The sequence below is a fragment of the Lepidochelys olivacea genome, assembly GCF_965140295.1.
Source record: "Lepidochelys olivacea isolate rLepOli2 genome assembly, chromosome: 3".
Classification (NCBI taxonomy): domain Eukaryota; kingdom Metazoa; phylum Chordata; order Testudines; family Cheloniidae; genus Lepidochelys; species Lepidochelys olivacea.
Genome location: NC_140413.1, coordinates 209,246,991 through 209,273,920, shown reverse-complemented (window position 1 = coordinate 209,273,920; position 26,930 = coordinate 209,246,991). Strand labels below are relative to the sequence as shown.

The 26,930-nt window shown below is 47.6% G+C and overlaps 1 protein-coding gene and 1 long non-coding RNA gene across 4 annotated transcripts in view; one reads left to right on the top strand and one right to left on the bottom strand.

The window, feature by feature from the left end:
- The window catches only part of LOC311517876 (phosphofurin acidic cluster sorting protein 2-like), a 112,869-nt gene that overhangs the window by 5,290 nt on the left and 80,649 nt on the right, over positions 1 to 26,930 (top strand). The window lies entirely within an intron of this gene.
- Positions 19,172 to 25,319, bottom strand: LOC311517878. Its single transcript, XR_014710811.1, has 3 exons — positions 25,218 to 25,319; positions 23,477 to 23,648; positions 19,172 to 19,649 (listed from the first exon to the last, which is right to left on the bottom strand). It is a non-coding gene; the product is annotated as an uncharacterized lncRNA (long non-coding RNA).

Here is a 26,930-nt window from a genome sequence, read left to right as displayed (position 1 = left end):
GTCACTTTGGATGGGCTATTACCAGCAGGAGAGTGAATTTGTGTGTGGGGGGCTGGAGGGTGAGAGAACCTGGATTTGTGCTGGAAATGGCCCAACTTGATGATCACTTTAGATAAGCTATTACCAGCAGGACAGTGGGGTGGGAGGAGGTATTGTTTCATATTCTCTGTGTATATATAAAGTCTGCTGCAGTTTCCATGGTATGCATCCGATGAAGTGAGCTGTAGCTCACGAAAGCTCATGCTCAAATAAATTGGTTAGTCTCTAAGGTGCCACAAGTACTCCTTTTCTTTTTGCGAATACAGACTAACACGGCTGTTACTCTGAAACCTGGCTAGTGAGGATTGCTTGTATCATGATTTTATTTTTTAAAACCAAATCTTTGACTTCAGGCAGGCTAATCATCTATGTCCCTAGGTGCCTATGTGTTTGTCACTAGTCCTCCTCTTCTTGCTGGTTGTTACACCCACTTGTTGTCATGTCTTAATTAGATTATGAACTCTTCAGGGTCGGAACTGTTTTGCTCTATGGCTTGGGGCCCAGATCCTGTTTGAGGCTCTTGGGCACTCCCATAATAAAGTGTAATATAACCTCACTATCGGAAGCCTTCTTGGAACGGACCTTTCTGTGTGTTACAAGTGTAGTCTTAATACTCAAAGTCCTAATCAAATCTGGGACTCTTTGCACTGACCTTAGACACTGACAAGTATTGGTAGTAACTAGCCTTGATGCCCCGTTGGACTTGTTCCCAGCTGCTGCTAGAAATGACCTAATGAAAGGCCCCCTGGCTGATAGCTGCTTCAGATGCCACCTTTAAGGTAGATGCCCGCTGGAACAGCATGTATGTGAAACCGTGAACAATGAAATTAAATGGTCCACATCTCATGGCTTCACTGAGATTACAGGGTTTATACTGAATCGTAGAAGAATAGTTATGGAAGCTAGCTACTGTGCCTGGCAGGATGTCTTCCTGTGGGGCCCCAGAGCGATTGGCTAAATCAAGAAAGGCTCAAATGGATTTAGAATTTATTTTTAAAAAGCCTCTTTCCAGGCTGACCAACAATATACTTAAGTTTCATTCCAGAGCAGATGTGTCATCCTTCCTGACTTGGATTAAATTTGTCAGCTTTCAGGGGTTGTGGGACTTCTGCTACTTGCCCACTCCACCCTCTGAACACACTGCTCTGAATTGGGAAAGCCAGGGCTGGCACTTTCTGGCTCTGGGAGCACTCAAACACAGTGAACCAAGCTGGATTTCCCTGGCAATGGGCTGTTGTGCAGATATGTAGAAGGAGTTGAGTACCTGGAAGCCCAGTGTCCTGTTCTCTGATCATGCAATTAAAGCCACCCAGCTGTGCAGGAGCGATTGGCTTCCCAGCTGTGCCTCACATGCTGGGGAGCCCCGCTGCTTGGTTTCCATCCTTTGTGCCTGAGGCCCCAGCTGCACGCAAACTTGCCTTAAAATAACTCAAATCAGCTTTAATTCACACCTTTAGTTATAGCGGTGCAAGTCCCTGTGTGGACGTTCGATTTGGGAATAAGTGTCCCATTCTGGTTTAGTTTAAGGAAAGTCCCCTGGAATGCTGTCAGTATGTCTTTGGTATGTGGAAAGCATGAATCGTGAACCAGCCACTTTAACTTAAAGGAGTTTGAGAAAAGTTGCACTGAACTTTCTAAAAGCTCCCACTTTAACATTAATTTGGACTCTTACCAAGTAATATTTCATTGACATTTCTAGGGATTTTCAGTACTTCAGTATTTTTATTCACTGTGCTGTAAATTTGGGTGATATGCACAAGATACATTCATTCAATATAAAGAGGATGGGACCATTCCTTTAAATGAGAAACTGAACCCGTAGAGGCATTACTGCACCTCTAATGTTAAATGGGAAAAAACGAGCAATAACATACATGCTGTGAAATCAAGCTTTGAAAAGTTAGGAAATTCCAGGACATTACATACTCTTACAGTGGTCCCTTCTTCCTTGACAGATCTGCTCCAGGTTTGTGTTCAGTATCATAACTGCTTGCTTTAGTGATGAATAAGTCCTTGCACCTCTAGTTAAGGTGAGGAGAAGGATTCCATTGTGGTAGGCCCATCAGCAGAATTATTGAAGTCTGTTTGTAGAATGGAACTCTACCTTCACAACTGTGCAGAATCTTAAAATAGGGGCTCCTTAGGTGCTAGCCGCAGCCACCCTCTGCTTGACCAGGCGACTGCGGGTCCCACGCATGTAGTGCGACCACCAGGCTGCTTGGATCCAGGTGGAGGCACCTCAGTTTAGACAGATCAGCAGCCTCCTTCATTCTGCGCAAGGGATAGATCTTCTGTTCACAGGGCAGTTTGCCAGCGTGACCTTTTGCCAAAGGTCTGAGTAGCTTTGTCCTAAAAACATAGTGCAGTGTGGAGAAATGGCTCCAGCCCTAGTTCTGGTGGCGGTGCTGTGCTTGGTCAGCAGCTGCTCTCACAGCCCTGTGAAGCTGAGCTTCGTAATGCATCAGTTACAGGACTTCATTCCAGAAAAGGAAATAGGAAGGCTGAATTCAGTCTGGCTCTGTTGCAACTCAGTCTTGTGCTTCCTGAATGTTTGCACTCTCGGAGGCTGTTGTATTGCACGATGGGGGTCTGAAAACTGGGCGTTCGTTTATTCCAGCTGGAATATCTTTATTTCTTAATATGCATATTAGACTGCCTAATAAATACTCATAGTATTGTATGACTAAATCAGATGTATTGACTCTAAAGAGGACCTGCCTTTAAATTTCCAGTGACACTTTCCATTTGAATAAGATGGCCTGAGCACAACTCTGGGAGTGCTGATTGAGTCCGGATTGTCCTTTTAAGGAACATATTGATGCTCTTGCGAGTGAGGGAAGCTCCAGACTGGGAGTACTGTGAAGTGGTCCAGTTGCTTGCATGGAAACAATATCCTTTGTAACTTGTCCTGTTTGCCTTGGTTTGACTATGGTTGTCTTTTAGCCCCAGATAAAAAATAAAATGTTCCAAACCAACATCTCATCATTGTCCGCTGTTGGTTCTCCTTTGTGACTACTGCTTTTAAGCATCTCTCATCCACTGAAGACCTGAATACACTTGGAGTTATTTTTCTCCAGGTCTGTTAAATTGTATTTCTCCACGATGACTCATTTGTTTGATGCCTTTGTGGTGTTCTCCATCCTTCTTTGTCTTTGCTGCACTTCTAACTTGGTATCCCTGGCAACTTAATTGACATGCTCTGATGTACTTATGCCTTCTTCCAGGTCATTAATGACATGCTAAATAAAACTGAGCCTAACACCAATCCCTGCAACACCCCACCTGCTAGATGTGCCTTGCAATTCAGTACCACTTCACCCTTTAGCCAGTTTTCAATCATGATGAGTATTCAGATCTAAACAAATCTGAGTTATATTGGTCAGTAAGAGAGTCTGAGATTACCAAATGCTTGCCTAAGTTTGTCTTGCTCACCAACAAAAGTTGGTCCAATAAGCTATTACCTTACCCATCTTTATCTCTGCCTAAAAGCCAGACATTTTCCCATGTGTTGTCTCTCCAACTGCTAACTTTGTATTCTAAATGGATCGAAGATTGGTCTGAATTACTGTTGTAATTAAGGGGCAAAGAGTCCTGTGACACCTTATAGCCTAACAGGTGTATTGGAGCATAAGCTTTTGTGGGTGAATACCCACTTCGTCAGATGAATGTAGTGGAAAATTACAGTTGTAATTAAGATTGGTTTCTAACAAGGGTTTGAGATGGAGTGAGTGACATTTTATGCTGCAGCAGTTCTGCTATCAAAGCAGCTAGGTAGTAACCTGTCTGTTTTCATACCGTATCTGTTACGGTGGCATCTGTTGTTTTCTGGCACGTCTCGCTAGCATACGTAAACGAACCGTGACTGCTTGCTAGGCTCTTAGGTGCAGCACGTATTTGTGGCTGTATTAGTGCAATCTTGCTGCTGCTTGTCCTGGGACCTGGCTAAAATGGAGCTCAGCTGATCATCTTAATTTATAAACCGATTCGATGAGTTATGGCTGTTACCACCTTTTTGGGGATACCGCTTCTCTGCAGCCTCCTCTTCTGTCAAGTTTCCTGTCTGCCGAAGGAGTGGGTGGCTGGGCAGCAATAATCAGAGGCAGCTGCTGGAGTGGATTAAGTTTTTGCTGAAGTCTGGGCTGCTCACACTGTGTTTTTCTCCGTGTGTGGAATGATCCCAGCTGGAGGCCATGGTATCAAAGTGCTTTAGAAGAAATGACGTAGTGGAAGGTAGAGATGAAAAAGATCTGTCAGATCATGCAGCCCATCTCCTGGGGACCAGTGCGTGGCTGTTCCCTGTTTGTATGTGCTCTAGTAGGCTTTGTCTACTCCTAGCTTTTTAATTTATTATTTATATCCCTCTGGTGCCTGGGAGCCCTCGTCATGGATCAGGACCCCAGTGTGCTAGGTGCTGTACAGACAGAACAAAGAGAGAGTCCCTGCCCCAGGAGCCTCACGGCCTAAGAAAACAGGGGACAGACTTATGAAGAAAAACAAGCGAGGGAGTACCAGGAAACGCAGAGGTGACATTGGTCAGCATGATAGGCAGGTGGTGGTATCAGCATACCAGCAGCCTGGGGTGTGTTTTTTTTGGGGTTTTTTTTTTTTTCAGGTAGGTATCAGGCAAAGGAGGTGTGGAGGAGGGACCAGACCCGGACAATGAGGTGGCTTTGCAGATGTGTATGGGGAGCTCCTCCCGAGCTGGAGGGCAGCATGGCGGTGCTTGTTTGAAAATGTAACAAATGGGTAATGGTGGCTGATCAGAGGCGAGAGTCGAATGAGAGATGGTAGGTGGGGATAGACCTGTCAGGGCCTGGAAAGTGAAGACAAGTAGTTGGTTTATGCAGTAGAGGAGGGGGAGCCAGGGAAGGGGTGCAAAGAGAGGGGGGCATGGTCAAAGGGACTGGCTAGGAACAGGATTTTGGCAGCGACATTCTGAACGGATGCGAGTGGAGTGAGATGGCCTCGAGGCCAGAGGGAAGGGTGCTGCAGGAACAGAGGTGCCAGGTGAGAGCCTGGACACAAGTTCTAGCTGTGTGGCTGTGTCTTGGAGACATGCCCAAGAGTCCATGTGATTTAGACACAGCGTGGGTGTGAGGACCTAGCGTGTTGACGAAAATGCCCCCCCTACATCAGCCCTGCCAGCCTCCCTCCCTTGGTTTTTGTACTACTCCGAATTCCAGCTTGTGACCGTTTGTTTAATTGGCTGGGTCGCAAGTGGGTGTGGTTAGACAGTGCAGGGCAATAGAAGGGGAAATGATGTGTTATTTGGGGGTGCTGTCCTCTGCTGTAGGGGAGGCAGGCCATTGTGAAAGGGCTGTGGGTGGACTGAAGAGTGCTGGATCTCTCTGACAATATGGTCTTGCCTTATTTATTTGAATCCCCCCCGATGCTACAGTAGATTTCTGCCAGCAGAATGCAGTGTTCCAGGCGCCATCACGTGGCGCTACACAGAGAATCTATTAATTGCTGGCTCCAGGATGTGATCACCCTCCACAGATGAAGCCTGAAATTATATTGGCCTTTTTGCCACCCTGTTGCCTTGCAAACCTCCTGTAAGACTAGACCAAAGACCGAGTGCTTATGGTGTTCTCTGCTAGACGCTTCCCCAAATTTGATGCCCTGCCTATTATGGCTTCTTTGTATTTTTAACCAGTTTTCAGTCCACCTGGTAGCATTCCTAGCTACACGATTCTGAATTTTTCAATATCTGATTTTGAGACAATATCAAAAGCGCTGTTAAAATTCATGTGTGTATATTACAGCTGCTGAGTTCCTGTCAGCCATTTGCTTTTCACTTCTTTCTAAAATCAATCACATTTGATTGACAAGTGCTCTTTATAACCTGCAGTCATGCTGCCTATTGCTCATAGTTCTGTGACTCCATTTTTTTCTCTTAATACCTTGTTCCATTGGATTAGTCGGGGTAGAGGCAGGATTTCCAGGGCCATAATTTCCAGGATAATGCACTTCTTAAAAAATGGTTCTGCGTTTGTTTTTTTGCCTGTCTCTTGGAATTCCCGTTTCCAGTGGTGGTTCAAAGATAGGTGCAGCAAAGTCCCTCGGTTCCTGAGTGCATGTCACTCAGATCAGCTGACTTCTATTTTTACAAGATCTTTCTTACCCATGTTCAAAGATCTTTTCTGTATTTTTTGATGCTTTTTAAAAAGCAGTTCAGTCATTTTTGAGTAATCCATTAATTCTGCCTCCCGCACTTATTAACGAACCTACTTTCTTCCTACTGCCACTTGCCCTTTGTTCTGAAAGCCCTTCATATTCTCTTTGACATCTTTGACACTACTGACTTACTGCTTTTCCCCCCTGCTCCTGTCTTTCCCTGCAAGCCTCAGTGAATGATTCTTCTTGTCTGTTGATGTCTCTGCTTTTCCATTTTCAGGACAGGTTTGCGAGTGTCCCCAGATCTTTGAGTCAGTTCCTTGTGGAGCCGCACTGGCCAAATTTTATTCCTTGCATTCTTTTTCAGAGGCTCCGTGATTTGTTGTGCTTTCAGGGGTTCCTAGAATTTTCTTTTGCTATACTCGTGAATTTCCATGTTTCCTCCCATTTCACTTGGATATTTTCTGAATTGCCCCAAATGTGCTTTTCTGAAAGGTCATACCTTGATGGTTGCTGCTTTGACGCTCTCACCCTTTATTGCACCGTAGATCCTGGTTCCAACCATTGCAGTTTTTCTCATCTGCTCGTTCCCTGCCCCTCAGAAGCCGAGTCCGGGTAGCTACTTTAGTTGAAATCCCAACTTTCCAGAACATAATGTATGTGCCTAGAGTAAATCCTGTAATTTAGGAATTTTCTTCCTGATACCTGTTAAGTCGTATCCCATTGCTGGGGGATTTTCTGTAGTTTTAGATTACTGTGGGAGCTGGTCCAAGAAGCTTTCATTTCCCTCTCCTGGAGACGTGTAGCAAATACCCATATTCATGTCTTCTGTTCCTGTTCCTTGTATCCTTTCCTGTAGAATGTCACCACCACACTCTTGTTCTTCAAATTGTAACTAGCTAGCATGGTGGCTTGATGGAAATCATTTTGAATCTGTTTTTGCAATTTGTACTCTTTCCTGAAGAGAGGTTGATTCTCATTGGTTGGGAACCATTAAAACATGTTGATTTGCAACTAAATAGAGCCTCTAGGCTACATTTGGGATTTAAGGCCCTCACCTGGGAGGTAGGAGATGTGGATTCACATCTGCTGTCTGTCCAGAGGCTGCTCAAGGCAATCTGAGACCCTAGGCAAAATTTCAGCATGCCACGCCCCCTCCTCATAGGCCTAGCTTGGCAGGTTTGTCCCAGCTGCCCCTCCATCATGGCCCCTATAACTAGGGCGGCCTCTGTCTGATGCAGAGGAGATATTTGAACCCATATCTCCTGGGTGAGTGCCTTAACCACCAAGCTAGACAGTCATTCTCACACTGTCTCTCTGACCCAATGACTATTTAAATATTTACACAAAGTGGAACAACTTCAGCTGGAGAAACTGAGAGCAGACCATCCCAGAATAGCTATAGCTGGGTGGTTAGGATGCTCCCTTGGGAGTGGGAACCTCTGACTTCAAGTCCCTGTTCAGAGTGGGGGTTCAAACCTGGGTCTCCTACATCCCAGGCAAATGCCCTAATCCCTGGCTGTAAAGCCACTTCCCTCCCCTCCGCCCCCCAAGCTGGCCCAACGTGGACTTTTCCTGTTTGCTGGAACCAAACAGAATATTTTCCCAGTTGGTTTTTGGCTTGCTGGCCAATCCTGGGACTTGTCCTGGCTGCACTGGGGTTTTAAAAGCATATTTAGAATTTGTTAGCAAAGCACCTTTTCCCATAGTCTATTTAAGGCCATAAATGGTCCAGTTGTATTCACTTTTCATGCTTTGACATGTTAGCTCATTAAGACATCATGCTTTTGCCCGTGGAAACAGTGGCGCCATCATTTAGCAACAGGTGCCACATCAGTCTGTTAGCTCTCTAGCTTTCCAGAGGCAGAGCTCTGTTTTCACGTCCTTCTGTGCTCTTTTGTGCTGGGAAAAGTGGAATCCACCTGCTGAGTCATACAAATAAGAACTGTGCTGAGTGTACTTGTTAAAATTCCTTCAAAGAACAGCAATGGATTTGGGGGCTGCTGGTGGAGAAATGTGACTTCCTTCAGATCTGGGGGGAGGAGAAGGGGGAAATGTTGAAATTAAAACAACTTGTGCGTTAGCTATGCTGGTCTAATCCCTGTAGTATGCTGCACTTATCTCTATAAAAGTGCTTCTCCTGGGGAGAGTAGCTATCCCAGCGTGATGACGACGTCCAGAGTAGGAATTGTACTGGCAGAACTATTTCAGCTTTAAAAACTTGCAGCCCTGCCTGAAATGTCTATATGGAGACAAATCTGTGTAGACCGAGCCTTACAGCTTTATTAGACACACACTGAATGATGAATTTTTATTGAATGAGAGAAGACAGTATATAAGCTCCATCACCTCTTTCCCCGCACCCTTTGGATGTTACCTTGGAATACCAGCTGTTCAGGGCAGGTGCACTCTTCCTCTATCTGGACACCATCTAGCATGTCAAGTGTCAACAGAATACAAATATCTTATCTGTACTGGATGGGTTTATGATGTGGGAATTGTTATGATGGTATTACAGTAGGACCTAGAGGCCCCAGCTGAGATCAGGACCCCAGGGGTGCTGGATAGTGCACCTCTATCCTTGCCCTGAAGAGCTTACAGTGTAGATGGATAAGCCGAGGGATGGTGCAGGAAACAGAGACACAAGAGAAATGAAGTGACTTGCTCAAGGTCCCATAGCAGGCCAATGGCAGAGAACCCATGTGTCCTGATTCCCAGTCCACTGGACCCTCCCTACCTTTCCTTGGTTGAGTGTATGGCCTTTATGTGTTGGCTGTTCTGTGTCTTGCTTTTGAAGTGCTTGGGATTTGTAAATGATGTAATAAGAAAGTCTACTGTCCTTTAGTGACCTCAGTGTGTTGGGAATTTCTGGGGGGCGGGGTTTGTGTGTGTGGAGATTACATTTCTTCTTGTGAAAGCAAGTGGAAGTATAGTTCTAAGGCTGGAATTTTCTAATGTACCGAAGGGTGTTAGGCACCCACTGCCCAGTGACTTTCAATAGGTGTTGGCCATCTTACTACCTTAAGGGTCTGGGGTTCCCACCACAAAACTTTCAATACCTAGGACGGCTGGATCGCAATATTATTAATGTGAAGACGTGGAGGATACTGGCCAAGCTGCCAGGCTGCTGAGGAGCCCCATCTCATTCAGTGTCCACCTGACCAAGTACACACGTGCTGTATAGCTAGGTTAGCCAGACACCCTGCCTGTGCTCCAAATGCTGCTGAGAAGTCCTCGGTCGTGACAGGCTGTTAGCCCCTACATTAGAACTTGATTGGCTTGCTTGCTTTCACAGCCAGTGCCTAACCCCCAGGACACTGCCTACCAACCAAGTTACTGAACCTCTGTGCCTTAACTGCAATCCCTTTGAAAAAGCTGGCCCATAAGAATGCTTATCCAAGGGATGTCAGCGTTCTCTCCACCTGACCGCTGGCCCAATGATGGGTGGCTTTGTCTGAGTCACTGTGATATTGGGGCAGGGCCTGGGACACCTGCTTCCCATCAGGCTCATTTGCCTCCTCTTGAAATTGAGCATGTGCATTTGCCCCTTTGATCTGTAGGGGAATTTTGGTGGGGAATTTTACCAGATCCTGGTATTTTACTTTCACTTGTGAAAAGTAACCCTGACTGGTTTGGGGAGACAGGCTGTCTTCCTCGTCTGGGGCTGCTTTTATTTCTCCTCTGGTTTTCGCTAACAGAATTGTAAACTGTTTTAGAAAACTAGGCACCTCTTGTCCTTGAAAACTGTTTCTTGCATGTGAGCCAGTGTAAAAAGGATTTTATGGTTTTATGTGACAATTTGTGTGGCCATCTGCCCAGTTACTATTAAATTGCTTGTAAAAATGTCAAAAGGGGCCGTTTTAAAATGTTAACGTAAAAGCACTTGTTCGGTTTGATGGATTTTCAGGGCTCTGGTCCAGCCCTCAGTGAGCTAGAACCGTGAAAGGCTGAAGACATGCTGATTTTTTTCCTTTCCCTTATTAAAAGGGAGATCAAAACCAAGCCCTCCTTAGTCGCATTGTGGCTAAAAGGTTCTCGTCGGGAAGGCTTTCCACTTTCCCGAATAAACCATGTAACATGGCAGTGCTGGAGCGAGAAACCTGGGTTTGACAGTGCCCGAAATGCAGGACTCTGCTAACTGAGCTCAAGGCACATCTGTTTATCTGCCTGAGAAGGACCTTTGTTTTCTCTAAGCTTCAACCATCCAAAAGGCCGTGGCACATTCACCTTGTGTCCAATCCTGATGCAACTGCAGACAATGGCAAAAAACCTCCTATTGACATCAATAGAAGTAGGATTGGGGTCCCAAATCATACAAAAATTAATGACTTTGCTTAATTACAACCCATTTCCCCAAAGACAGGCATGGCCAATGAGTTTTCAAGGAGACTTAGCCGAATGAAATGTTTAGAGGGCAGGAACTGTGTTTGAGCTAGGAGGAAACCAACAGTTAAATCAGTTTAAAAAATTACCCTGCGTGTTAAAGACCTGTTACGCATGTAGTTTCTTTCAGCTGTGTCTGAAAAAAAGTGTTAATCTTTGCCTTCAGAGCAAATCTGATAGCTTAAAGCCGAACGAATTTTCTAAGCCACAATGATAGGAAAGTTAAATTAGGGCTTTTGAGTTCCTAACTCCATGAGGTACGCTGGGAAATCCCACGCTGGGAAATCCCACACCGTTCACCAGCCTCCTGAGCTGAGATCAGACACCCCCGCCCACAGCCAGCTGATGCTCAGTTTCCTGGACCAATACAACCCAGGTGATTTGGAGCAGAGCACACTCAGTCTCTGCTCAGAACCAAACAGTGCCGCTAGAATGTACCTTGCCTGCATGAGGTGAGCAAATACACACAGCACTGCTGCTGTTCCCTGTCGTGTCTCTTCACCTGCATCCCTTGCACTGTCTGCTTCTAGCTAGCTCTGCTGCACCCCGCTCTTAGGAATGTAAATGAGCCACTCTCTGCAAGGGTTTATCTGAACTAAACCAAGGTAACCTGTGCTGAAAATGCTCATGTAGTTTGTGGAGTCAGTGTGCTACAATTAATTGTACTTTTATCGCCTACTGTGGAGTCCTCTTTCAAAGTCGACTTACTTTGCTCTGAAGTGAGTTAGTCCGGGCGGTTGTTCTTGTGCTTCGAATACTGCTGCAGACTACTTTGGCACTTGTCCAGTGGCTATCCCACACTGCTTTGCAGATGACTGTTACTGACCTGGTTATGTGTGTGCCCTCCCTTGCTCTGGAGGCAAGTGGACTGGACGGCCCCTACCCCCACTTATCCACTGGCCCCTGGATTCCAGCTTATCACACTTGCTGTGACATTACTCCAGAAGTCCTGCAGCTTGCGGCTGGGAGCGCTGCTGAGACCCTGGGTCTCTTTGCCGTCTGGGGAGGAGCGTTGGTGCAGGAAACGCTTGTGGCCAGCCCCTGGAATAAAGACCTTTAAGTGCACATTGCTAGGCACAGTGCTAAAGTCTCTTTCTTAGAAGCCAGCGGCTCCTATTCAAAGGTCACTAACGCAATAACAGTGGCCAAAATCCTCAAACCTGGAGGCCTAAGTGAGGCTCAAAATAAACGAGGCCTGACTTTCAAAATGCTCAGTTCCCCATCCCCATGCCCAGTTCGAGTGACCACCTTTTCAAAAGGCAAAAGTAGGACACAGGCAGGAGCCCTGTGAGTAGCCCCTGGCCCATGTCCCCACCCCCAAGGGCAGATGGAGGGCCTGGGGCTCCCCACAGCACTGCGGGGTCCCTACGTGGCTCTTAGCATGGCCCAGCTCCGGCTTGGCCAAGGGTGGGGTTTTTGGGGGGAAGAGGAGCAGGGGCGGAGTCTCATAGCAAGGGGGGCTGGGCCCACTTCAGCCTCCTCTCCCCCCCAAAAGAGCCTGGCACCACCCCGAGCCTCTGGCAGGCTTGGAGCGGTGCTGCAGGGAATCCGGGATACTTGCTGTTCCGGAGTCATTCAGCCCGGGACCAGGACTTGTACTCTGCATTTCAGGACTGTCCTGCCCAATTCGGGATGAGTGGTCATCCTACTCCCAGGGATGAAACAGAGTTGGCCTCTTGCAAATTTCCTGCTTCCCAGAAATAAATTTCCTTCCAGGGGAAATTCTGAGTACAGAGGGCAGGGCCCAACTTACTCCCTGCCAGACACTGCAGGTTTGTCCAGGTCACCCAAAGCAAAAAGTACTATCCAGTAAAAGAAAGAGAGAAAGAACCCCCTCCCACCACCACCAGACACACACTGATAGCGGCTCCATTTCGTGTCCTGGGAACCTAAGAGGACAGCTGGGCAGTTATAGACATGACATTTACAGACAGCCTTCCAATTCCAAACTTGCCAGCTATTTTTCATCTGCACAGCACCCCCAGCAGGGTGTGTCACCGGATCCCCAGCTACTTTGGGACAGCCAGCTGGCGCCGAATACAGCAGCTGGCCTCCTAAACACCAGCTCAGCCAGAGAGCCCATTACAGCTGTGCTCCTGGATCTGCACTGGCTGAGGACTGGTTTGCAGGTAGAGTGAGGTGCTGGTTTGGACCTGCCAAGCCGAGTGTTTTTTGTCCTAGCTGCCTGAGCGACCTACCTCACTTCCTCTGCAGTGCCACAATGGTGACCATCAGACCTGCTTGCCCCAACATCTCCGCACTGGCCCATTTAAATACAGCCTTCCCATAGTGAGAGAGGTGCTGCACAATGGGGAAGCCATACATATAGGGTGCTTGCTGCAGGCTCCTGAAAAATATACCAAATACAATGAGAGGACAGCAAGTGTTCGCCTTGGGTCACCTGAAACGGGGAAGGAGTTAAGAGTTTCCAGAGCATGTCTGGCCTTTGATGTAGTCTGGCCCACTTCCAAGGCTTTTCGTTCTTCAGAAGCATTTGTAGGAGCCCAGGAGAGAAATCACCCCTGCAAGAGAGGACTGAACGGCATCCAGAAAGGGGGCAACTCCGCTAGAGGTTGGGAAACAGCCACGACACTCCACCTCTCCTCAGCTGGACACCAGAAATCGTGTGGTTCCAGGCTCGAAATGGCCCTCGGGGGCGGGACACGGAAGTGATGGAGGGAGAAGCGTGGACACACAAAGGAAGTTTGGAATGTGATGTTTTGGAAAGCTCACTTCACTCCCTTCTCAGACAGCTTGTTTCATTTGTCTAACCATTTCACCATCAGGGGTTATTAGCAGCCGTTCTCCGAGACAAACGGGCCAAGCACAGACCTGCTACTCAATAAGCGGTTTCTTTGATGCTGACGCATAGCAAGTGTTGTAAGAAACGGCCCGGCCACTCAAGAACCAGAGCATGAGGCACCAAAAGGGAGATAACCCGTCTCTTCTACCACACTCTGTCCATCTATTTAGACTGTAAACTCATCTGGACTGGGGCTGCCTCCCACTGTGTGTTTGTACCACGTCCAACGCAACAGCCCTCGCAGTGTCACTGCAATGCTTAGAGCACCATGAAGGGGAGGGAATGATGATCTGGCAGAGGCTGTGGGGGGTGCTCTCAGCCACCGGGCCCCACAAACGCCTTGTGAATAGAGGGTTGGGGAAGGACTGTGGACAGGAAAGGGATTCAACTGCAAGTTAGGATGTTTGACGTTGCTAGCTAAGGGCTGTTTCTCCTGTGTTGTATTGATTCAATGATAACAAAGGGCCCTGGGCTCAAGGGAGAGTGGAAGAAGGTGATCGCTGGGTGCCCCCCCCCCAGCCACATAGCACCAGCAAGCAGTTGTAAATTTAATCTCTACACGGGGACAGGATGGTTCAATCGACAGCTTTTTGCAGTGTGTTTGGTGATGCACATTGTATGAGGCCCCCTGGATAGCGTGCCCATGGGACAGCCTGTCCTCTGTCAACGCGTACCCTTGTGTTAGCACAACCGCGGTTTTTCTGGGCACTGAGGACGTGGCATTCGCTGAGGCTATCCCGTGTTCCTTTGCGTTGCTACCGGGCAGTGAACGTTCTGGGATTTTCCTGGCTGTGCCCTGTGGCATGCAGAGTGGAAGGCATGCTTTTTAAAGAATTCCATGCTTCATCTGTCGCTGCCCTGCGCTTCCTTCAGGGGCGGGCTAGCACCATCTTCCAATGGTAGGTGGCCCACATGGACCCAGGCTGCATCCTGCACTCGGAGCTGGACAAGTTCGGCTCAGGACTCGGCCAGCTGCACTGCGGAGCAGACGATGTGGTGGTGGTGGCAGTAGCAGCTCCTCCCAAAGCAGGAGGATCTTTAGTGGCAGTGGAGCTGGGGCCCAGGCAAGGGAGATGCCAAGTCGCTGACAGTAGAGGGCAGTTCCCAGAGCAGCTTCTTAGGGCGCAGCGCCATTTCTGGGCTTGGAAAGCCAGAGCAGACTGGGCTGGGGGGGAGAAGGATTTTTCTGCAGACTTGGGATGACCAGCAGTGGCAAGGGAATTTCAGGATGGCGACGACATATTCGTGGGATCAACACTGCCCTCTGAAAGCTGGCACCCCCAATGCTACTGGTCCATAGCCAACCAATTTGGTGTGGGAAGATTGACCGTTGGGGCCACTGTCATGCAGGCATGTGGTGCCAGGAACAAGGGACTGCTGCACCAGGGTGCAAAGCTGAGTAATGTCCAGGATGTTATTGATGGCTTTGCACACAGTGGGTTCCCAAACTGTACTGGGGCAACTGATGGAATCCATGTGCCTATTCTTCCCCCCACGCCCATCAGGGCTCAGAATTCACAAAAAAAGGGGTATTTCTCCAAGGCTTGTCACCCACCGTGGCAGGTTTACACGACACAAAGGTTGGTGGTCTGGAAGGGTCCACACAATGCTAGGATCTTTCAGAATTCAGGTTGGTTTAAATTCATGGAGAAAGGACTGCTGCCCCCAGGAACGCTCTGGACATCAATCGTTATCTTGGGATACCCGGCTTATCCTCTGCTTCTCTAGTTAACGAAGCCATGCACAGGCCACTTGGACAGAACTATTTCACAATCGCCTCCATAGCGGCTGCGCGGCCAGTGGAGTGCGCACTTGGCCATTTGCAGAGGAGACGATGCTGATGGTGGAATAGGTTGGAGGCAGCAGGGGGAAAAAAAAACCAAACATACCAAAAATTTCATCAGCATGTTCCATTTTGCAAAAAGGTTTTGAAAGTAAAGGTGAACGCCCTAATGATGGGTGGCAGGCCGAGCCATCCGAGCAGCCAGCATGGCACCCAAAGCAAAACGCAAAACAGTCTGGTCAACAATTCCTGATGCTTGTTTTGAATCTCAGGCTTGAAATAGTGCATCTGTACATCCAGCTGTTAGGCAGTGAGGAGGGGGACAGCGGGGGGGCTCTGTAGTTCAGTGTTTATATGGGTGGTGGATGTGCAACATTCTGGCAACCCGTGTGTGTGTGTTTGTAAAGCCTTCTCAATTGGTGCAAACGTAATGATTTTCTACGTAAAATGAACTGTCAACTCCTTAGGAAGGATATTTTAAAATGTTTTTATTTTGCTTTAGCTCCCTTGCAAATACGTTGAAAGTGCAGAGAAAACGAGATCGTGCTGCATCCCAGCCATGGCCCTTTGTGGACGTCTGCCTAGCAATGTGCACTTAAAGGTCTATCTTCCAGTGGCTGGCCACAAGAGCTTCCTGCACCAACGCTCTGGGGGGTGGGGACACGGGCCAGGGGCTGCTCGCAGCCTGCCTGTGTCCTACTTTTGCCTTTTGAAAAGGTGGTCACTCGAACTGGGCATGGGGACGGGGAACTGAGCATTTTGAAAGTCAGGCCTCGTTTATTTTGAGCCTCACTTAAGCCTCTAGGTTTGAGGATTTTGGCCACTGTTATTGCGTTAGTGACCTTTGAATGGGAGCCATTAGCCTCTACGAAGGAGATTCTAGTCTGTTTTAGGACTTGCAGAGTTTCTTGCCCTCTGCGTTGGCTAGCAGAGCTTGTTTTGCTAGACTAATGGCTCCTGGATCTGGGGTCACTCACTGTGTTGCTTAAACAGAATCGGGTCTCGTTCCATATAAATGTGCTGTTTGCGTCTCGCTGTTTGTAATCTGCATCAAGAGGAAAACAAAGATGAGTTTGAGAGACCAATCTAGAGGGTCAGATTACTGGAGCAAGGACTCCTGGGTATGAGGGACAGAACTGGTTATTACATTCCCACTCCCTCTACAGGGACTGCTGGCGAGGCAGGATGGATGTCTGGGCAGAGGGGTGACACCTAACTCAAGCTGGGAGTTCATCCAGCTAGAGGCAGCCGAATTGCTACACTGTCTGTCTGCTGTCGCTCGCTGCTCCTATGTCGAACTCAATGGAAGGAGGAGAGTCTTGTTAGAATAGTAGAACTGTCGGCCTGGAAGGGATCTCGAATTCACCAAGTCCAGCCCCCTGCGCTGAGGCAGGACCAAGTAAAGCTAGACCATCCCTGACATATATTTATCCAACCTCTTCTTAAAAACCACAACCTCCCTTGGAAGCCTGTTCCAGAGCTTAGCTACCCTGAGGGCATGTCTACACTACGAAATTAGGTCGAATTTATAGAAGTCGGTTTTTTAGAAATTTGTTTTATATATTCGAGTGTGTGTGTCCCCACAGAAAATGCTCTAAGTGCATTAAGTGCATTCACTCGGCGGAGTGCTTCCACAGTACCGAGGCAAGCGTCGACTTCCGGAGTGTTGCACTGTGGGTGGCTATCCCACAGTTCCCGCAGTCTCCGCTGCCCATTGGAATTCTGGGTTGAGATCCCAATGCCTGATGGGGCTAAAACATTGTTGCGGGTGGTTCTGGGTACATATCGTCAGGCCCCCGTTCCCTCCCTCCCTCTGTGAAAGCAGCAGCAGACAATCGTTTTGCGCCTTTTTTCTTGAGTTACCTGTGCAGACGCCATACCACGGCAAGCATGGAACCCGCTCAGTTAACCGTCACCGTATGTCTCCTGGGTGCTGGCAGACATAGTACTGCATTGCTACACAGCAGCAGCAACCCCTTGCCTTGTGGCAGCAGACGGTGCAATAGGACTGGTAGCAGTCATCGTCATGTCCGAGGTGCTCCTGGCAACCATGAGATGTGGATGGCTTGCAGTCCTTCTGCACCGTCTGCTGCCAGCCAAAGATGTAAAAGATAGATGGAGTGGATCAAAACAAGAAATAAACCAGATTTGTTTTGTACTCATTTGCTTTCCCCCCCTCCCCCGTCTAGGGGACTCATTCCTCTAGGTCACACTGCAGTCACTCACAGAGAAGGTGCAGCGAGGTAAATCTAGCCATGTATCAATCAGAGGCCAGACCAACCTGCTTGTTCCACTAAGAACAATTACTTAGGTGCACCATTTCTCCGTGAAGTCCTGCCTGAAATACTCATTGATGTAAAGCCACCCTCTTTGTTGATTTTAATTCCCTGTAAGCCATGTCGTCAGTCACCCCTCCCTCCGTCAGAGCAATGGCAGACAATCGTTCCGCGCCTTTTTTCTGTGCTGACGCCATACTACGGCAAGCATGGAGGCCGCTCAGCTCACTTTGGCAATTAGGAGCACATTAAACACCACACACATTATTCAGCAGTATATGCAGCACCAGAACCTGGCAGAGCAATACCGGGCGAGGAGGCGACGTCAGCGCGGTCCCGTGAGTGATCAGGACATGGACACAGATTTCTCTGAAAGCATGGGCCCTGCCAATGCATGCATCATGGTGCTAATGGGGCAGGTTCATGCTGTGGAACGCCAATTCTGGGCTCAGAAAACAAGCACAGACTGGTGGGACCGCATAGTGTTGCAGGTCTGGGATGATTCCCAGTGGCTGCGAAACTTTCGCATGCATAAGGGCACTTTCATGGAACTTTGTGACTTGCTTTCCCCTGCCCTGAAGCGCATGAATACCAAGATGAGAGCAGCCCTCACAGTTGAGAAGCGAGTGGCGATAGCCCTGTGGAAGCTTGCAACGCCAGACAGCTACCAGTCAGTTGGGAATCAATTTGGAGTGGGCAGATCTACTGTGGGGGCTGCTGTGATGCAAGTAGCCCATGCAATCAAAGATCTGCTGATATCAAGGGTAGTGACCCTGGGAAATGTGCAGGTCATAGTGGATGGCTTTGCTGCAATGGGATTCCCTAACTGTGGTGGGGCCATAGACGGAACCCATATCCCTATCTTGGCACCGGAGCACCAAGCCAGCGAGTACATAAACCGCAAGGGGCACTTTTCAATAGTGCTGCAAGCACTGGTGGATCACAAGGGACGTTTCACCAACATCAACGTGGGATGGCCGGGAAAGGTACATGATGCTCGCATCTTCAGGAACTCTGGTCTGTTTCAAAAACTGCAGGAAGGGACTTTATTCCCAGACCAGAAAATAACTGTTGGGGATGTTGAAATGCCTATATGTATCCTTGGGGACCCAGCCTACCCCTTAATGCCATGGCTCATAAAGCTGTACACAGGCAGCCTGGACAGTAGTCAGGAGCTGTTCAACTACAGGCTGAGCAAGTGCAGAATGGTGGTAGAATGTGCATTTGGATGTTTAAAGGTGCGCTGGCGCAGTTTACTGACTCACTTAGACCTCAGCGAAACCAATATTCCCACTGTTATTACTGCTTGCTGTGCGCTCCACAATATCTGTGAGAGTAAGGGGGAGACGTTTATGGCGGGGTGGGAGGTTGAGGCAAATCCCCTGGCTGCTGGTTACGCGCAGCCAGACACCAGGGCGGTTAGAAGAGCACAGGAGGGCGCAGTACGCATCAGAGAAGCTTTGAAAACCAGTTTCATGACTGGCCAGGCTACGGAGTGAAAGTTCTGTTTGTTTCTCCTTGATGAAACCCCCCGCCCCTTGGTTCACTCTACTTCCCTGTACGCTAAACACCCTCCCCTCCTCCCTTCGATCACTGCTTGCAGAGGCAATAAAGTCATTGTTGCTTCACATTCATACATTCTTTATTCATTCATCACACAAACAGGGGGATGACTACCAAGGTAGCCCAGAAGGGGTGGTGGAGGAGGGAAGGAAAATGCCACACAGCACTTTAAAAGTTTACAACTTTAAAATTTATTGAATGCCAGCCTTCTGTTTTTGGGCAATCCTCTGTGGTGGAGTGACTGGTTGGCCGGAGGGGGCCCCCCCACCGCATTCTTGGGCATCTGGGTGTGGAGGCTATGGAACTTGGGGAGGAGGGCGGTTGGTTACACAGGGGCTGTAGTGGCAGTCTGTGCTCCAGCTGCCTTTGCTGCAGCTCAGCCATACACTGGAGCATACTGGTTTGATCCTCCAGCAGCCTCAGCATTGAATCCCGCCTCCTCTCATCATGCTGCTGCCACATTTGAGCTTCAGCCCTCTCATCAGCCTGCCACCTCTCCTCCCGGTCATTTTGTGCTTTCCTGCACTCTGACATTATTTGCCTCCACGCATTCGTCTGTGCTCTGTCAGTGTGGGAGGACAGCATGAGCTCAGAACATTTCATCACGAGTGCGTTTTTTTTTCCTTTCTAATCTTCACTAGCCTCTGGGAAGGAGAAGATCCTGTGATCGTTGAAACACCTGCAGCTGGTGGAGAAAAAAAAAAAGGGACCGTGGTATTTAAAAAGACACATTTTATAAAACAGTGGCTACACTTTCAGGGTAAACCTTGCTGTTAACATTACATACATAGCACATGTGCTTTCGTTACAAGGTCGCATTTTGCCTCCCCCCACCGTGTGGCTACCCCCTCAACCCTCCCCCCTCCCCGTGGCTAACAGCGGGGAACATTTCTGTTCAGCCACAGGCAAACAGCCCAGCAGGAACAGGCACCTCTGAGTGTCCCTGAAGAAAAGCACCCTATTTCAACCAGGTGACCATGAATGATATCTCACTCTCCTGAGGATAACAGAGAGAGATAAAGAACGGATGTTGTTTGACTGCCAGCAAACATACACTGCAATGCTTTGTTGTACAATGATTCCTGAGTACGTGTTACTGGCCTGGAGTGGTAAAAGTGTCCTACCATGGAGGACGCAATAAGGCTGCCCTCCCCAGAAACCTTTTGCAAAGGCTTTGGGAGTACATCCAGGAGAGCAGCGAATGCCAGGGCAAATTAATCCTTTCACATGCTTGCTTTTAAACCATGTATAGTATTTTAAAAGGTACACTCACTGGAGGTCCCTTCTCTGCCTGCCGGGTCCAGGAGGCAGCCTTGGGTGGGTTCGGGGGGTACTGGCTCCAGGTCCAGGGTGAGAAACAGTTCCTGGCTGTCGGGAAAACCGGTTTCTCCGCTTGCTTGCTGTGAGCTATCTACAACCTCATCATCATCATCTTCTTCTTCGTCCCCAAAACCTGCTTCCATGTTGCCTCCATCTCTATTGAAGGAGTCAAACAACACGGCTGGGGTAGTGGTGGCTGAACCCCCTAAAAAGGCATGCAGCTCATCATAGAAGCGGCATGTTTGGGGCTCTGACCTGGAGCGGCTGTTTGCCTCTCTGGTTTTCTGGTAGGCTTGCCTCAGCTCCTTAATTTTCACGCGACATTGCTTTGGGTCCCTGTTATGGCCTCTGTCCTTCATGCCCTGGGAGATTTTGACAAAGGTTTTGGCATTTTGAAAACTGGAACGGAGTTCTGATAGCACGGATTCCTCTCCCCAAACAGCGATCAGATCCCGTACCTCCCGTTCGGTCCGTGCTGGAGCTCTTTTGCGATTCTGGGACTCCATCACGGTCACCTCTGCTGATGAGCTCTGCATGGTCACCTGCAGCTTGCCACGCTGGCAAAAAGAGATTCAAAAGTTCGCGGTTCTTTTCCTGTCTACCTGGCCAGTGCATCTGAGTTGAGAGTGCTGTCCAGAGCGGTCACAATGGAGCACTCTGGGATAGCTCCCGGAGGCCAATACCATCGAATTGTATCCACAGTACCCCAAATTCGACCTGGCAAGGCCGATTTAAGCGCTAATCCACTTGTCAGGGGTGGAGTAAGGAAATCGATTTTAAGAGCACTTTAAGTCGAAATAAAGGGCTTAATCGTGTAGACGGGTGCAGGTTTACATTGATTTAACGCTGCTAAATTCGACCTAAAGTCCTAGTGTAGACCAGGGCTGAGAATTAGAAAGTGTTTGCTAATATCACACCTAACTCTCCCTTGCTGCAGATCAAACCCATTACTTGTCCTACCTTCTGTGGACATGGAGAACAATTGATCACTATCCTCTTTATAACAGCCCTTCGCATAACTGAAGACTGGTATCAGGTCCCCAGTAGTAGTCTCTTCTCAAGACTACACATGCCAGGTGTTTTTAACCTTCTCTCGTAGGTCAGGTTTTCTTAAGCTTTGGTCGTTTTGTTGCTCTCCTCTGGCCTCTCTCTCCAGTTTGTCTACATCTTTCCTAAAACATGATGCCCAGATATGGAAGCAGTACCTTAGCTGACGCCTTACCAGTGCAGGATAGAGCAGAACAGTTACCTCCTGTGTCTTACACGCGACAGTCCTGTTAACACACCCTGGAATATTAACCTTTTTTGCAACTGCATCACAATGTTGTCTCGTTCAATTTGTGATCCGCTACACTCCCCAGATCATTTTCAGCAGTACTCCTGCTTAGCTAGCTAGTCCCCAGTTTGGAGCTGTGCATTTGATTTTTTCCTTCCTAAATGAAGTACTTTGCATTTCTCTTTACTGAATTTCATCTTAGATTTCAGACCAGTTTTCCAATTTGTTCAAGGTAGCTTTGATTTCTAATCCTGTCTTCTAAAGTGTTTGCAACGCCTGCCCACTTGGTGTCCTTTGCAAACTTTATAAGCATACTCTTCACTCTGTTATCCAAGTCATGAATAAAAATACTGAATGATACCAGACCCAGCACTGACCCCTGAGGGCTCCCACTAGATAGGCCCTCCCAGCTTGACACTGATAACTACTCTCTGAGTAAGGGTCTTTCAGCCAGTTGTGCACTCACTTTATAATAACTTCATCTAGACCACATTTCCCTAGTTTGCTTATGAGACTATCATGTGGGACTGTGTTAAACACTTTAGTAAAATCAAGCTATATCGCATCTTCTGCTCCTGCCCCCTGTCCACTATGCCAGTAATTTAAGACTTCAGACCTGTTACGTTTTTTCCCCTACTCTGTCTGCTGAAGAGACCTCCTCTTAATCTTTCCAAGCCTGTACCCACTGCTGTAGCATCACCTACAAAGTGTGTGTGTGTGCTTTATTAAGTAATATACTGACACCTGCAAGCATTTGTCTGTTCTGATCCTATTTCCTGCCTGGTATATGTCACGTGCCCCTCATTTAGATCATAAGCTCCTGGAGGGAGAGATCAGTGTTTGTTTTTGGTGAAGCTCCTAGTAAACTTGTAGGTGCTATTGAAAATAAATGAAAGGGGAGTTGGGGAAGAGGACTGGACTCCACTAGCCCACCAAGCCCTGCTAGAAAGAAATCCTCAAAAGGAGGAGCCCAACGGGGTCCTAATTTCTTGCTGATGTGGATGCCAAATCAAAACAGGAAAACTTGCTGGCTTGGTTGTTGTGGCCATTGCATTGTACAGCAGACGCAGACCCAGAGAATGATGTCCAGTAGTTGGGATGCATAGTGATATTTGAGAATGGTAATACAAATAGAACATAAAAGCCGACCAGGTGTTCCTGGAAATGCCATGTCCCTGAGTCATGATATAAAATATAGCAAGCTGTGGAATAATCTCCTGGGGAAAGGATGGCACTTGACAAAATGCTTGAAAAGGACATATGTTGGAGAAGTTTTTTGATAGTAGAAGGCTCAGTAACAGACAAAGGCATTACAAGAGTCAATGGGTGGAAGCTGAAGCTAGACAAATTCAGAGTGGAATTAAGGCTGACGGTTTAAACAGTGGTGGTAATTAATCATTGGAATAAACCAGGGGTATGGTGGATTCTCTCTCACTGGAAGGCTTCAGCTCGAGAGTGGATGTGTGTCAAAAAGCCAGAGGTTATGGGCTTAATTCAGGAATCACTGGGTGAAATTCTCTGGCCTGTTATGCAGCTGGTCAGTCTAGATGATCACATCGGCCCCTTCTCGCCCTAAAATACATGGTTGGAAGCAACTGTGTGCTGACTCTTGAGAGATGATCTCCTAATAGGTCTTAGTACTGCATGATCTTCGCATAGGTCTCTTCCATCTTCAGCATCCAAGCAGGCGGGTTTAAGAAAATGAACGTGATCGGGATTTTTAGTTTCTTGGCCAAAACGTAGCTAAGGCACCTGTGACCCTCATGCTCTTATGTGAGCCTAATATAGTGTTGTCCATAGAGAAATCTGCAGAAAATTGCAAGCCTCGGCAGTGTAAAAGAAACTCCCGAGTAAATACAAAGCCTGCTGTCCTCACTGTATTCTTAATTTTCACATGCAATTCAGTAAATACGTACCTTTGTCAGATTTCCATGGAGCTGAGCTGCAGAATTGCCAGGGTGCCACAGAATTTAAGTCCAACTTGCCACAGCGGGTGGGGGCCGCAATTGCTTTGACTCAAGTGAGCACGTATTCAGGGGCGAAAAAATGTCATGCCAAAGAGGATCTCAGAGTAACAGCCGTGTTAGTCTGTATTCGCAAAAAGAAAAGGAGGACTTGTGGCACCTTAGAGACTAACCAATTTATTAGAGCATAAGCTTTCGTGAGCTACAGCTCACTTCATCGGATGCATACCATGGAAACTGCAGAAGACATAATATACACAGAGACCATGAAACAATACCTCTTCCCACCCCACTCCCCTGCTGGTAATAGCTTATCTAAAGTGATCATCAAGTTGGGCCATTTCCAGCCCAAATCCAGGTTTTCTCACCCCCCCCCCACGCACACACAAAGAGGATCTGTTCTGCCTGCTCTTGCTCCACCTGAAGCATGGAGCTCCCCTGAAAAGGTCTTGCTGGATAGGCAGCTGATGACAGCTTTCAGCAGGAACTCTGCAAAAGCAAAAATAACGGCCAGAAAATCCAGTGTAGATCTTTCTAAAATAACCCCAGCCTTGCTCAACAGCTGAGACTGCAGAGGCTGTTTCTTCCCCTGGCTGGTCTAACTAAACAGTTTTGAAGCAGAGAAATTGATTACAATTGCAATCTTGCTGGGGTTCAGTGCTTATTTGTAGGGTATTGCAAACAGAGCAGTGCAGCCACATCTGTTCCGTCCATATTTCAAAACTTGCCTTCTTGTAGGAAAGGCATTTTGCAATCTGTCGCTCAAGGAGACTTGTATTCCTGCAGGTTCTCAGCTGTAAAGTTCCTGCGTGGAGAGAGGCCAGAGCTGGGGTTGGTATAGAATGGGTTGGGGCATTACGGGGGGGGGGCAAGGCTGTTCTAGCAGTAGGGGGTACAAATGCAGGCCCTTGGGAAAAGTCCAGTGGTCCAGGTTTATCTGTAGCATTCTGTGTAACCGCTACAAGAGGTTTGAGAATTTAGTGGGAGTCATTGAAGTAGCTTTAATGCTATCTGCTAATATCACAATCTGGAGCTTCACAGACTGGGTCTTGCAGTCTGACTGGGGCTTAAACCTGGCCAAAAGGAACTGGTTTAAGTTTCAAGCTTTGAGGGTCGCTATAAACAAGGAGTTAAAAAAAATGCTTTTAAAGACTGTGCACTTTTTTTGTTCTTTCTTGGGCTTGGGGAAAATACAGGCAGCTACCTGCTCTCTGGCCGGTTACATATGCTATAAACTGGGGAAGTCTTACTCCAGTTAATAATAATACAATCCTACATATTTCTTGCCCCTTCCATCCTGAAGGATCCCAAAGCACTTTACCAGTTCCCGTCAGAGGAGTCACTCCCTGATCACAAAAGTGCAGCTGTTTCTGTGGTGGAATGCCCCAGTGGTTTGACTGCATACAACACTATGCATGCTGCTCTGAAACTGTGATTTTGTCCAGAACACACATCTCAAATACTCCCCTCCTCCGACACTCATACAGCTGTGAAAGGTGCTAAGGGATTGTTCGTGACCACAGATTTAAACATCCACACCACAGCACCTTCCATAGCATGGTTCTCCCAATGCTCTGCAGGAGCTTTGGCTCAGTACTGACTCAGAGAGCCCCCCTCCTGCCCCCACTTTCTGCAGTTGCCTCCCTGTTCCTTGGAGATCTCCGCTCTATATATTGACCCTTCTTAATCTTACTTGGTTTGTGTGATCCTGCGGCAGGCAGGTGGGATAACCAGGGATAAGCAGCTGTCAGCCAGGTGCTGGAAAGGCTTTTTCTGTCTGGATTCTTTGTATGCCGTGTGGTGGTCTCTGGTGACATGGATGTGCTGGGTTGCCGTGGCAACCAACATCCTTTCCCTCAGGCACCACATCCTTGTTACTGAGTTTCCTATCAGCTGTGCCGTTCATCACGTTTGCATTGGGGCTGGGTTAGACCCCGGCAAGGCAGCTCTCTGGCCATGCTGGAATAGGTCACTAACGTGTGGGGGTGGTGAGCATGCACCGTGTTTATAAAGACAAGTAGGAGTCTGTTGTTCTTTGCCATCCTTTTAGTGCGTGCAGGTTAGCTAGAGCCGCTGGCCTCCCTTCAGCACCTGCTGAATGTGAGCTCTCCAAGGTTACCAAGTTGGGCAGCAGTGTCGGTTGAGGTGTTTGAAGTGTGTGTGTTGTAGTTTGTCCACGTGGAGCGATTTAAGTCAAGGGGGTTTAAATCGTTGCTTTAAATCAGGTTATCAATGTTGAGAAATGCAAAGTAACACACTGGAAAACATAATCCCAACTATACATACAAAATGATGGGGTCTAAATTAGCTGTTACTGCTCAAGAAACAGATCTTGAGTCATGGTGGATAGTGCTCTGAAAACATCTGCTCAGTGTGCAGCGGCAGTCAAAAAAGCGAATAGAATTGTTAGGAACCATTAGGAAAGGGATAGAGAATAAAATAGAAAATATCATAATGCAACTATATAAATCCATGGTACACTCACAGCTTGAATATTGTGTGCAGCTCTGCTCGCTCCATCTCAAAAAAAGAAAGTGTGTTAGACATGAAAAAGTTACAGAGAAGGGCAACAAAAATGATTAAGGGGATGGAAGAGCTTCCACATGAGGCGAGATGAAAAAGACTAGGACTATTTAGTTTGGAAAAGAGACAACAAGGAGAGGATATGGTAGAGGTCTATAAAATCATGACTGGGGTGGAGAAAGTGAATAGGGAAGTGTTCTTTATCCCCTCACATAACACAAGAACCAGGGGTCACCCAGTAAAATTAATAGGCCCCAGGTTTAAACAAATAAAAGGAAATACATCTTCAACCAACGCATAGTCAGCCTGTGAAACTCACTGCTAGGGGATGCTGTGAAGGCCAAAACTGTAACTGGATTGAGAAAACAATTAGATAAATTAATAGAGGTTAGGCCCATCAGTGGCTATTAGCCAAGATGGTTGGGGATGTGAGCTCATGTGCCAGGTGTCACTGAGTCTGACTGCCAGATGCTGGGACTGGACGATGGGATGGATCACTTGATAATTGCCCTCTTTTCTTCATTCTCTCTGAAGCACCTGGCATTGGCCACTGTCGGAAGACAAGGACACTGGGCTAGATGGACCATTGGTCTGTCCCAATATGGTCATTCTTTTATTCTTTTTAAAACTAAATGTGAAAATGTGTACTGTTGAAACCTTAGATTAAAATGTATAATAAGTAAATGATAAATACCGCTTTTGTAAAGTGTGGTAAGAGATCTTACTGGAACTTCACAGACTTCTACATGCAAAAAGCAAACTGTTGAAACGATCCTGCTGCTCTGATTCTGCAGCCTCTTAACCAGGTGCATAATTCATGTGACCAGCACTGGAGTGAAGCGTGTGCAGAAGTGTTTGTAGCATCAGGGGCTAAAATTGTATT